Source organism: Oncorhynchus nerka, linkage group LG15, assembly GCF_034236695.1.
Source record: "Oncorhynchus nerka isolate Pitt River linkage group LG15, Oner_Uvic_2.0, whole genome shotgun sequence".
Lineage (NCBI taxonomy): Eukaryota > Metazoa > Chordata > Actinopteri > Salmoniformes > Salmonidae > Oncorhynchus > Oncorhynchus nerka.
In genome coordinates, this window is record NC_088410.1 from 27,815,528 (window position 1) to 27,826,060 (window position 10,533).

Sequence of the window (10,533 nt, forward strand, 5' to 3'; positions counted from 1 at the left end):
TGCACTAACTCCCCTCTTCCACTGCTGTAGGCTGGCCTACTGTAACTGGAAGGCAAATGTATGTCACTTAAATCAGACCGGGTTCAAATACTATTTAAAATATTTCAATTAATACACATACATTCAAAGTATTCTGATCTTTTATTTGAAAAGATAAGTAGTTAAATGTCATGCATTTGGAAATACATTTGGAAAGTGTTTGAAAAACTCAAAATCACACACTATTTTACACTCCAATGTATCAAATAAGTATTTGAAAACTGTCAAATAATACAGTTTGTATTATAACCCAGATATTATAACTCAGATGCTGAAATACACATGTTTTTGAATACAGGTGAATGCCTCATGACTAACGAGACATGGTGTGATGAAGGAAACATACAGGAACTCAAATCCTTCTGTTCACCTGATTTAGAATTCCTCCAAATGTAGACCGCATTATCTTCCAAGAGGTATATATCCCCCCCCCAAGCAGACACATCGATGGCTCTGAACGAACTTTATTTAACTCTTTGCAAACTGGAAACCATTTATCCGGAGGCTGCATTCATTGTAGCTGAGGATTTTAACAAAGCTAATCTGAAAACAAGACTCCCTAAATTTTATCAGCATATCGATTGCGCAACCAGGGGTGGTAAAACCTTGGATCATTGTTACTCTAACGCGCATATAAGGCCCTGCCCCGCCCCCCTTTCGGAAAAGCTGACCACGACTCCATTTTGCTGATCCCTGCCTACAGGCAGAAACTAAAACAAGAGGCTCCCACGCTGAGGTCTGTCCAACGCTGGTCAGACCAAGCTGACTCCACACTCCAAGACTGCTTCCATCACGTGGACTGGGACATGTTTCGTATTGCGTCAGATAAAAATATTGACGAATACGCTGATTCGGTGTGCGAGTTCATTAGAACGTGCGTTGAAGATGTCGTTCCCATAGCAACGATAAAAACATTCCCTAACCAGAAACCGTGGATTGATGGCAGCATTCGCGTGAAACTGAAAGCGCGAACCACTGCTTTTAATCAGGGCAAGGTGTCTGGCAACATGACCGAATACAAACAGTGCAGCTATTCCCTCCGCAAGGCTATTAAACAAGCTAAGCGTCAGTACAGAGACAAAGTAGAATCTCAATTCAACGGCTCAGACACAAGAGGCATGTGGCAGGGTCTACAGTCAATCACGGACTACAAGAAGAAACCCAGCCCAGTCACGGACCAGGATGTCTTGCTCCCAGGCAGACTAAATAACTTTTTTGCCCGCTTTGAGGACAATACAGTGCCACTGACACGGCCTGCAACGAAAACTCCTTCACTGCAGCCGAGGTGAGTAAGACATTTAAACGTGTTAACCCTCGCAAGGCTGCAGGCCCAGACGGCATCCCCAGCCGCGCCCTCAGAGCATGCGCAGACCAGCTGGCCGGTGTGTTTACGGACATATTCAATCAATCCCTATACCAGTCTGCTGTTCCCACATGCTTCAAGAGGGCCACCATTGTTCCTGTTCCCAAGAAAGCTAAGGTAACTGAGCTAAACGACTACCGCCCCGTAGCACTCACTTCCGTCATCATGAAGTGCTTTGAGAGACTAGTCAAGGACCATATCACCTCCACCCTACCTGACACCCTAGACCCACTCCAATTTGCTTACTGCCCAAATAGGTCCACAGACGATGCAATCTCAACCACACTGCACACTGCCCTAACCCACCTGGACAAGAGGAATACCTATGTGAGAATGCTGTTCATCGACTACAGCTCGGCATTCAACACCATAGTACCCTCCAAGCTCGTCATCAAGCTCGAGACCCTGGGTCTCGACCCCGCCCTGTGCAACTGGGTACTGGACTTCCTGACGGGCCGCCCCAGGTGGTGAGGGTAGGCAACAACATCTCCTCCCCGCTGATCCTCAACACGGGGCCCCACAAGGGTGCGTTCTGAGCCCTCTCCTGTACTCCCTGTTCACCCACGACTGCGTGGCCACGCACGCCTCCAACTCAATCATCAAGTTTGCGGACGACACAACAGTGGTAGGCTTGATTACCAACAACGAGACGGCCTACAGGGAGGAGGTGAGGGCCCTCGGAGTGTGGTGTCAGGAAAATAACCTCACACTCAACGTCAACAAAACTAAGGAGATGATTGTGGACTTCAGGAAACAGCAGAGGGAACACCCCCCTATCCACATCGATGGAACAGTAGTGGAGAGGGTAGCAAGTTTTAAGTTCCTCGGCATACACATCACAGACAAACTGAATTGGTCCACTCACACTGACAGCGTCGTGAAGAAGGCGCAGCAGCGCCTCTTCAACCTCAGGAGGCTGAAGAAATTCGGCTTGTCACCAAAAGCACTCACAAACTTCTACAGATGCACAATCGAGAGCATCCTGGCGGGCTGTATCACCACCTGGTACGGCAACTGCTCCGCCCTCAACCGTAAGGCTCTCCAGAGGGTAGTGAGGTCTGCACAACGCATCACCGGGGCAAACTACCTGCCCTCCAGGACACCTACACCACCCGATGTTACAGGAAGGCCATAAAGATCATCAAGGACATCAACCACCCGAACCACTGCCTGTTCACCCCGCTATCATCCAGAAGGCGAGGTCAGTACAGGTGCATCAAAGCTGGGACTGAGAGACTGAAAACAGCTTCAATCTCAAGGCTATCAGACTGTTAAACAGCCACCATTGAGTGGCTGCTGCCAACACACTGTCATTGACACTGACCCAACTCCAGCCACTTTAATAATGGGAATTGATGGGAAATGATGTAAATATATCACTAGCCACTTTAAACAATGCTACCTTATATAATGTTACTTACCCTACATTATTCATCTCATATGCATACGTATATACTGTACTCTACATCATCGACTGCATCCTTATGTAATACATGTATCACTAGCCACTTTAACTATGCCACTTTGTTTACTTTGTCTACATACTCATCTCATATGTATATACTGTACTCGATACCATCTACTGTATGCTGCTCTGTACCATCACTCACTCATATATCCTTATGTACATATTCTTTATCCCCTTACACTGTGTATAAGACAGTAGTTTTAGAATTGTTAGTTAGATTACTTGTTGGTTATCACTGCATTGTCGGAACTAGAAGCACAAGCATTTCGCTACACTCGCATTAACATCTGCTAACCATGTGTATGTGACAAATAAAATTTGATTTGATTTGATTTGAGGTCTGCACTTAAATGTAGCATTTGCATGAAAATACACACATATATTGTATTATACTGCATCACATTCTATTGTATTTGTTGTTTCTTTGCGATTGCATTTGAAATCCTCAACTGTTATTTTTTTTGAAGACAGATTCCAATTCTTCTTTCTCTGTTAGGCCCTCCAGGCCCTATTAGTCTACTGAGGTCAGTCAGTTGCGATTGTAACCATCAGATCCAAAATCTCAGTGGTGAGTAGCCACTGAGCTGTTGTCAACGTGCAGATGGCAGTCCTCACATAAAGACAAACCATGCCCACCAGAGCACACACATAGCCTACATCAGATTCAGGCAGAAATCAATACGGACTCCAAAACAGACACAATTATTATTTACATTCATTTATTTGCTTGTTTTACAACTCAGTTTTAGGATCGGGTACTAGTGCCTGCTTCACCTCCTAAAATTAAGAAAAAAGTATTTGAGAAGCAAGGTAGATAGATTATATAGAGGCAACTCGGTATAATTCACTGCTGTTTTCTATATATTATCAAAGCCACTTAAACGTATACTGCTCCATAGACATGGGTTCAAAATTCATTTGTTTCTTTCAAATACTTTTTTAGGTGCTCTTAATTGAGAGTTTATCTGTCACTCCGGGCAGGCTCAATCATCCCTCAAAGGCATTTGAAAGAAAACCAATGCTATTTGAACTCAGGTTTGTTTTCACCTCAGACCTTGAGATCGCCTCTTATGAGTGAGTGGAGATCTCTCCCTCGGGCATGAGCCATTTCATGGCTGACTCGCTGTCGTAAATGCCCAGAGATTGTTTTTGGACTTCAGCCTGTTTACCAGCACAAACAGGAACTGAGGCAAATAAATCATAGTTATGTTCGGTAGGGCACAGCGTAGCAAAACGTTCTGCAACCGAAACTAAAACTAAAATCAGTGTTTTTTTGGGACGAGACCAATGTCAAAAGTAGTTCAATATATATATATATATATGAATTTTGTTGATGGGCATTTCCTTATCTCCCGCATTTGTTAAGGGTTTTCTCAGATCACAAAGCAGTGCAACACATCTGACTCCAATGAATCAATTTACAAATTCAATTCAAGCTGCAATTAAAGAGTTGATTCAAAATAACTTGTTCCAAAAAGTGGATTAGGGACATTATCTTAAGATCTGAATCAAATAACCAATATAATAGAGGTTTTGGTGAGTCGCTCTTTTCAGGTCCAGTAGCTGCTTGCCTGATCTCACCTTATCAACGAATTCTGGGGCCAGAGCTCCTGACCTAGCCGGTCCTTGAGCACTTAATAGTCACCACTCCCCCTGTTGATGAAGAGCAGGATGTCACCCCTTCACCTCTTTATTTATTTTACCTTTATTTAACCAGGTAGGCAAGTTGAGAACAAGTTCTCATTTACAATTGCGACCTGGCCAAGATAAAGCAAAGCAGTTCGACAGATACAACGACACAGAGTTACACATGGAGTAAAACAAACATACAGTCAATAATACAGTATAAACAAGTCTATATACAATGTGAGCAATGAGGTGAGAAGGGAGGTAAAGGCAAAAAAGGCCATGGTGGCAAAGTAAATACAATATAGCAAGTAAAACACTGGAATGGTAGTTTTGCAATGGAAGAATGTGCAAAGTATAAATAAAAATAATGGGGTGCAAAGGAGCAAAATAAATTAATTAATTAAATACAGTTGGGAAAGAGGTAGTTGTTTGGGCTAAATTATAGGTGGGCTATGTACAGGTGCAGTAATCTGTGAGCTGCTCTGACAGTTGGTGCTTAAAGCTAGTGAGGGAGATAAGTGTTTCCAGTTTCAGAGATTTCTGTAGTTCGTTCCAGTCATTGGCAGCAGAGAACTGGAAGGAGAGGCGGCCGAAGAAAGAATTGGTTTTGGGGGTGACTAGAGAGATATACCTGCTGGAGCGTGTGCTACAGGTGGGAGATGCTATGGTGACCAGCGAGCTGAGATAAGGGGGGACTTTACCTAGCAGGGTCTTGTAGATGACATGGAGCCAGTGGGTTTGGCGACGAGTATGAAGTGAGGGCCAGCCAACGAGAGCGTACAGGTCGCAATGGTGGGTAGTATATGGGGCTTTGGTGACAAAACGGATTGCACTGTGATAGACTGCATCCAATTTGTTGAGTAGGGTATTGGAGGCTATTTTGTAAATGACATCGCCAAAGTCGAGGATTGGTAGGATGGTCAGTTTTACAAGGGTATGTTTGGCAGCATGAGTGAAGGATGCTTTGTTGCGAAATAGGAAGCCAATTCTAGATTTAACTTTGGATTGGAGATGTTTGATATCGGTCTGGAAGGAGAGTTTACAGTCTAACCAGACACCTAAGTATTTGTAGTTGTCCACGTATTCTAAGTCAGAGCCGTCCAGAGTAATGATGTTGGACAGGCGGGTAGGTGCAGGTAGCGATCGGTTGAAGAGCATGCATTTTGTTTTACTTGTATTTAAGAGCAATTGGAGGCCACGGAAGGAGAGTTGTATGGCATTGAAGCTTGCCTGGAGGGTTGTTAACACAGTGTCCAAAGAAGGGCCTGAAGTATACAGAATGGTGTCGTCTGCGTAGAAGTGGATCAGAGACTCACCAGCAGCAAGAGCGACCTCATTGATGTATACAGAGAAGAGAGTCGGTCCAAGAATTGAACCCTGTGGCACCCCCATAGAGACTGCCAGAGGTCCGGACAGCAGACCCTCCGATTTGACACACTGAACTCTATCAGAGAAGTAGTTGGTCAACCAGGCGAAGCAATCATTTGAGAAACCAAGGCTGTCGAGTCTGCTGATGAGGATGTGGTGATTGACAGTCGAAAGCCTTGGCCAGATCAATGAATACGGCTGCACAGTAATGTTTCTTATCGATGGCGGTTAAGATATCGTTTAGGACCTTGAGTGTGGCTGAGGTGCACCCATGACCAGCTCTGAAACCAGATTTCATAGCAGAGAAGGTATGGTGAGATTCGAAATGGTCGGTAATCTCTTTGTTGACTTGGCTTTCGAAGACCTTAGAAAGGCATGGTAGGATAGATATAGGTCTGTAGCAGTTTGGGTCAAGAGTGTCCCCCCCTTTGAAGAGGGAGATGACCGCAGCTGCTTTCCAATCTTTGGGAATCTCAGACGACACGAAAGAGAGGTTGAACAGGCTAGTAATAGGGGTGGCAACAATTTCGGCAGATAATTTTAGAAAGAAAGGGTCCAGATTGTCTAGCCCGGCTGATTTGTAGGGGTCCAGATTTTGCAGCTCTTTCAGAACATCAGCTGAATGGATTTGGGAGAAGAAGAAATGGGGAAGGCTTGGGCGAGTTGCTGTTGGGGGTGCAGTGCCGTTGACCGGGGTAGGAGTAGCCAGGTGGAAAGCATGGCCAGCCGTAGAAAAATGCTTATTGAAATTCTCAATTATGGTGGATTTATCAGTGGTGACAGTGTTTCCTATCTTCAGTGCAGTGGGCAGCTGGGAGGAGGTGTTCTTATTCTCCATGGACTTTACAGTGTCCCAGAACCTTTTTGAGTTAGTGTTGCAGGAAGCAAATTTCTGCTTGAAAAAGCTAGCCTTGGCTTTTCTAACTGCCTGTGTATAATGGTTTCTAGCTTCCCTGAACAGCTGCATATCACGGGGGCTGTTTGATGCTAATGCAGAACGCCATAGGATGTTTTTGTGTTGGTTAAGGGCAGTCAGGTCTGGGGAGAACCAAGGGCTATATCTGTTCCTGGTTCTAAATTTCTTGAATGGGGCATGTTTATTTAAGATGGTTAGGAAGGCATTTAAAAAAAAATATCCAGGCATCCTCTACTGACGGGATGAGATCAATATCCTTCCAGGATACCCCGGCCAGGTCGATTAGAAAGGCCTGCTCGCTGAAGTGTTTCAGGGAGCGTTTTACAGTGATGAGTGGAGGTCGTTTGACCGCTGACCCATTACGGATGCAGGCAATGAGGCAGTGATCGCTGAGATCTTGGTTGAAGACAGCAGAGGTGTATTTAGAGGGGAAGTTGGTTAGGATGATATCTATGAGGGTGCCCGTGTTTAAGGCTTTGGGGAGGTACCTGGTAGGTTCATTGATAATTTGTGTGAGATTGAGGGCATCAAGTTTAGATTGTAGGATGGCTGGGGTGTTAAGCATGTTCCAGTTTAGGTCGCCTAGCAGCACGAGCTCTGAAGATAGATGGGGGGCAATCATTTCACATATGGTGTCCAGAGCACAGCTGGGGGCAGAGGGTGGTCTATAGCAGGCGGCAACGGTGAGAGACTTGTTTTTAGAGAGGTGGATTTTTAAAAGTAGAAGTTCAAATTGTTTGGGTACAGACCTGGATAGTAGGACAGAACTCTGCAGGCTATCTTTGCAGTAGATTGCAACACCGCCCCCTTTGGCAGTTCTATCTTGTCTGAAAATGGTGTAGTTTGGAATTAAAATTTCTGAATTTTTGGTGGTCTTCCTAAGCCAGGATTCAGACACAGCTAGAACATCCGGGTTGGCAGAGTGTGCTAAAGCAGTGAATAGAACAAACTTAGGGAGGAGGCTTCTAATGTTAACATGCATGAAACCAAGGCGATTACGGTTACAGAAGTCGTCAAAAGAGAGCGCCTGGGGAATAGGAGTGAAGCTAGGCACTGCAGGGCCTGGATTCACCTCTACATCGCCAGATGAACATAGGAGGAGTAGAATAAGGGTGCGGCCAAAAGCAATAAGAATTGGTCGTCTAGAACGTCTGGAACAGAGAGTAAAAGGAGGTTTCTGGGGGCGATAAAATAGCATCAAGGTATAATGTACAGACAAAGGTATGGTAGCATGTGAATACAGTGGAGGTAAACCTAGGTATTGAGTGATGGAGAGATATTGTCTCTAGAAACATCATTGAAACCAGGAGATGTCATTGCATGTGTGGGTGGTGGAACTAATAGGTTGGATAAGGTATAGTGAGCAGGAATAGAGGCTCTACAGTGAAATAAGCCAATAAACACTAACCAGAACAGCAATGGACAAGACATATTGACATTAACGAGAGGCATGCTTAGTCGAGTGATCAAAAGGGTCCAGTGAGTGGAGAGGTTGGTTGGGGGTCACGGCGATTTAGACAGCTAGCCAGGCCATCGGTAGCAAGCTAGCATAGGATGGAGGTCTGTTGTTAGCCACCTCTTGCGTTCCGTCAGTAGATTAGTGGGGTTCCGTGTGGTAGAGGGGATTAATCCAAATCACACAACAACAACAAAAAACAATAGATATAGTTATAGAGGCCCAATAAGAAAACATAATAATAATAAAAAATAAATAAATTGTCCGATTGTCCATTCAGATAGCAGCCGGTAAGACAGCTAACGGTTAGCAGAACGCAGATGGGCATTCAGGTAACGTCGCGACGGAGGAGCCAGCCGGATCTCCTTCGGGTAGATAACATCGGCAGTCCAGTTGTGAAGGCCTGGTGGGGCTCCGCGTAGGCAGTAAAACAGGTCCGGATAGGTGCCTGCAGCCCAGGAGTGATTGACGGAGCTGGCTAGCTCCGGAATAATTGATGTTTGCTCCGGAATCGACAAAAGCCGATAGTCACACGGATAGCAGCTAGCTAGCTGTGAGATCCGGGTATGAATGTCCAGAGAGCAGTCGAAATCCAGGGACATGGAGAGAAAAATTGGTCCGGTATGTTCCGTCCGAGCCGCGCTGCGCCGTACAAAACTGGCGATAGATTTTCGGGCTAAAGGATAGCTGATGATCACAAACCGAGGTTAGCTGAATACTAACGATTTACCTCTGACTGGTACAGACCCACTGCTGTCTGTCTGTCTGTATGAGAGTGAGAGAGAGAGAGAGAGAGAGAGAGAGAGAGAGAGAGAGGCAAAGAGAAAGACAGAAGTATGGGAAATAGATATCAAAATAGGCATGTGCTAGTACATTAACTGTCTGTAGGTGTAGTCTGGTTATATGACTGAACATGACAGGCTAATAATACAAAGATGTGATGCCAAGGTGTAGTTTTAACCAGGCTGGTTTAAATCTTGCTGTCCAGGTATTTGTAATGCGAGTCAAGCAGGTGATTTCTGATGGAAATTTTGGACGGTTGCATCTGGCGAGTCATTGTGTCTGGTTGCTTCTAATGCAGAGGCACGAGAGCCGGTTGCTTCACCTAAGGTATTTGCTCCAGTCGTCACACTTGCTGAGGCATTGTGGCTGGAAAATAACCTCACACTCAACGTCAACAAAACTAAGGAGATGATTGTGGACTTCAGGAAACAGCAGAGGGAACACCCCCCTATCCACATCGATGGAACAGTAGTGGAGAGGGTAGCAAGTTTTAAGTTCCTCGGCATACACATCACAGACAAACTGAATTGGTCCACTCACACAGACAGCATCGTGAAGAAGGCGCAGCAGCGCCTCTTCAACCTCAGGAGGCTGAAGAAATTTGGCTTGTCACCAAAAGCACTCACAAACTTCTACAGATGCACAATCGAGAGCATCCTGGCGGGCTGTATCACCGCCTGGTACGGCAACTGCTCCGCCCTCAACCGTAAGGCTCTCCAGAGGGTAGTGAGGTCTGCACAACGCATCACCGGAGGCAAACTACCTGCCCTCCAGGACACCTACACCACCCGATGTCACAGGAAGGCCATAAAGATCATCAAACACAACAACCACCCGAGCCACTGCCTGTTCACCCCGCTATCATCCAGAAGGCGAGGTCAGTACAGGTGCATCAAAGCTGGGACCGAGAGACTGAAAAACAGCTTCTATCTCAAGGCCATCAGACTGTTAAACCGCCACCACTAACATTGAGTGGCTGCTGCCAACACACTGACTCAACTCCAGCCACTTTAATAATGGGAATTGATGGGAAATGATGTAAATATATCACTAGCCACTTTAAACAATGCTACCTTATATAATGTTACTTACCCTACATTATTCATCTCATATGCATACGTATATACTGTACTCTATCTATATCATCGACTGCATCCTTATGTAATACATGTATCACTAGCCACTTTAACTATGCCACTTTGTTTACATATTCATCTCATATGTATATACTGCACTCAATACCATCTACTGTATCTTGCCTATGCCGCTCTGTACCATCACTCACTCATATATCTTTATGTACATATTCTTATCCCCTTACACTTGTGTCTATAAGGTAGTAGTTTTGGAATTGTTAGCTAGATTACTTGTTGGTTATTACTGCATTGTCGGAACTAGAAGCACAAGCATTTCGCTACACTCGCATTAACATCTGCTAAACATGTGTATGTGACAAATAACATTTGATTTGATTTGATTTGATTTGACATGTAATAAACTCAGCAAAAAAA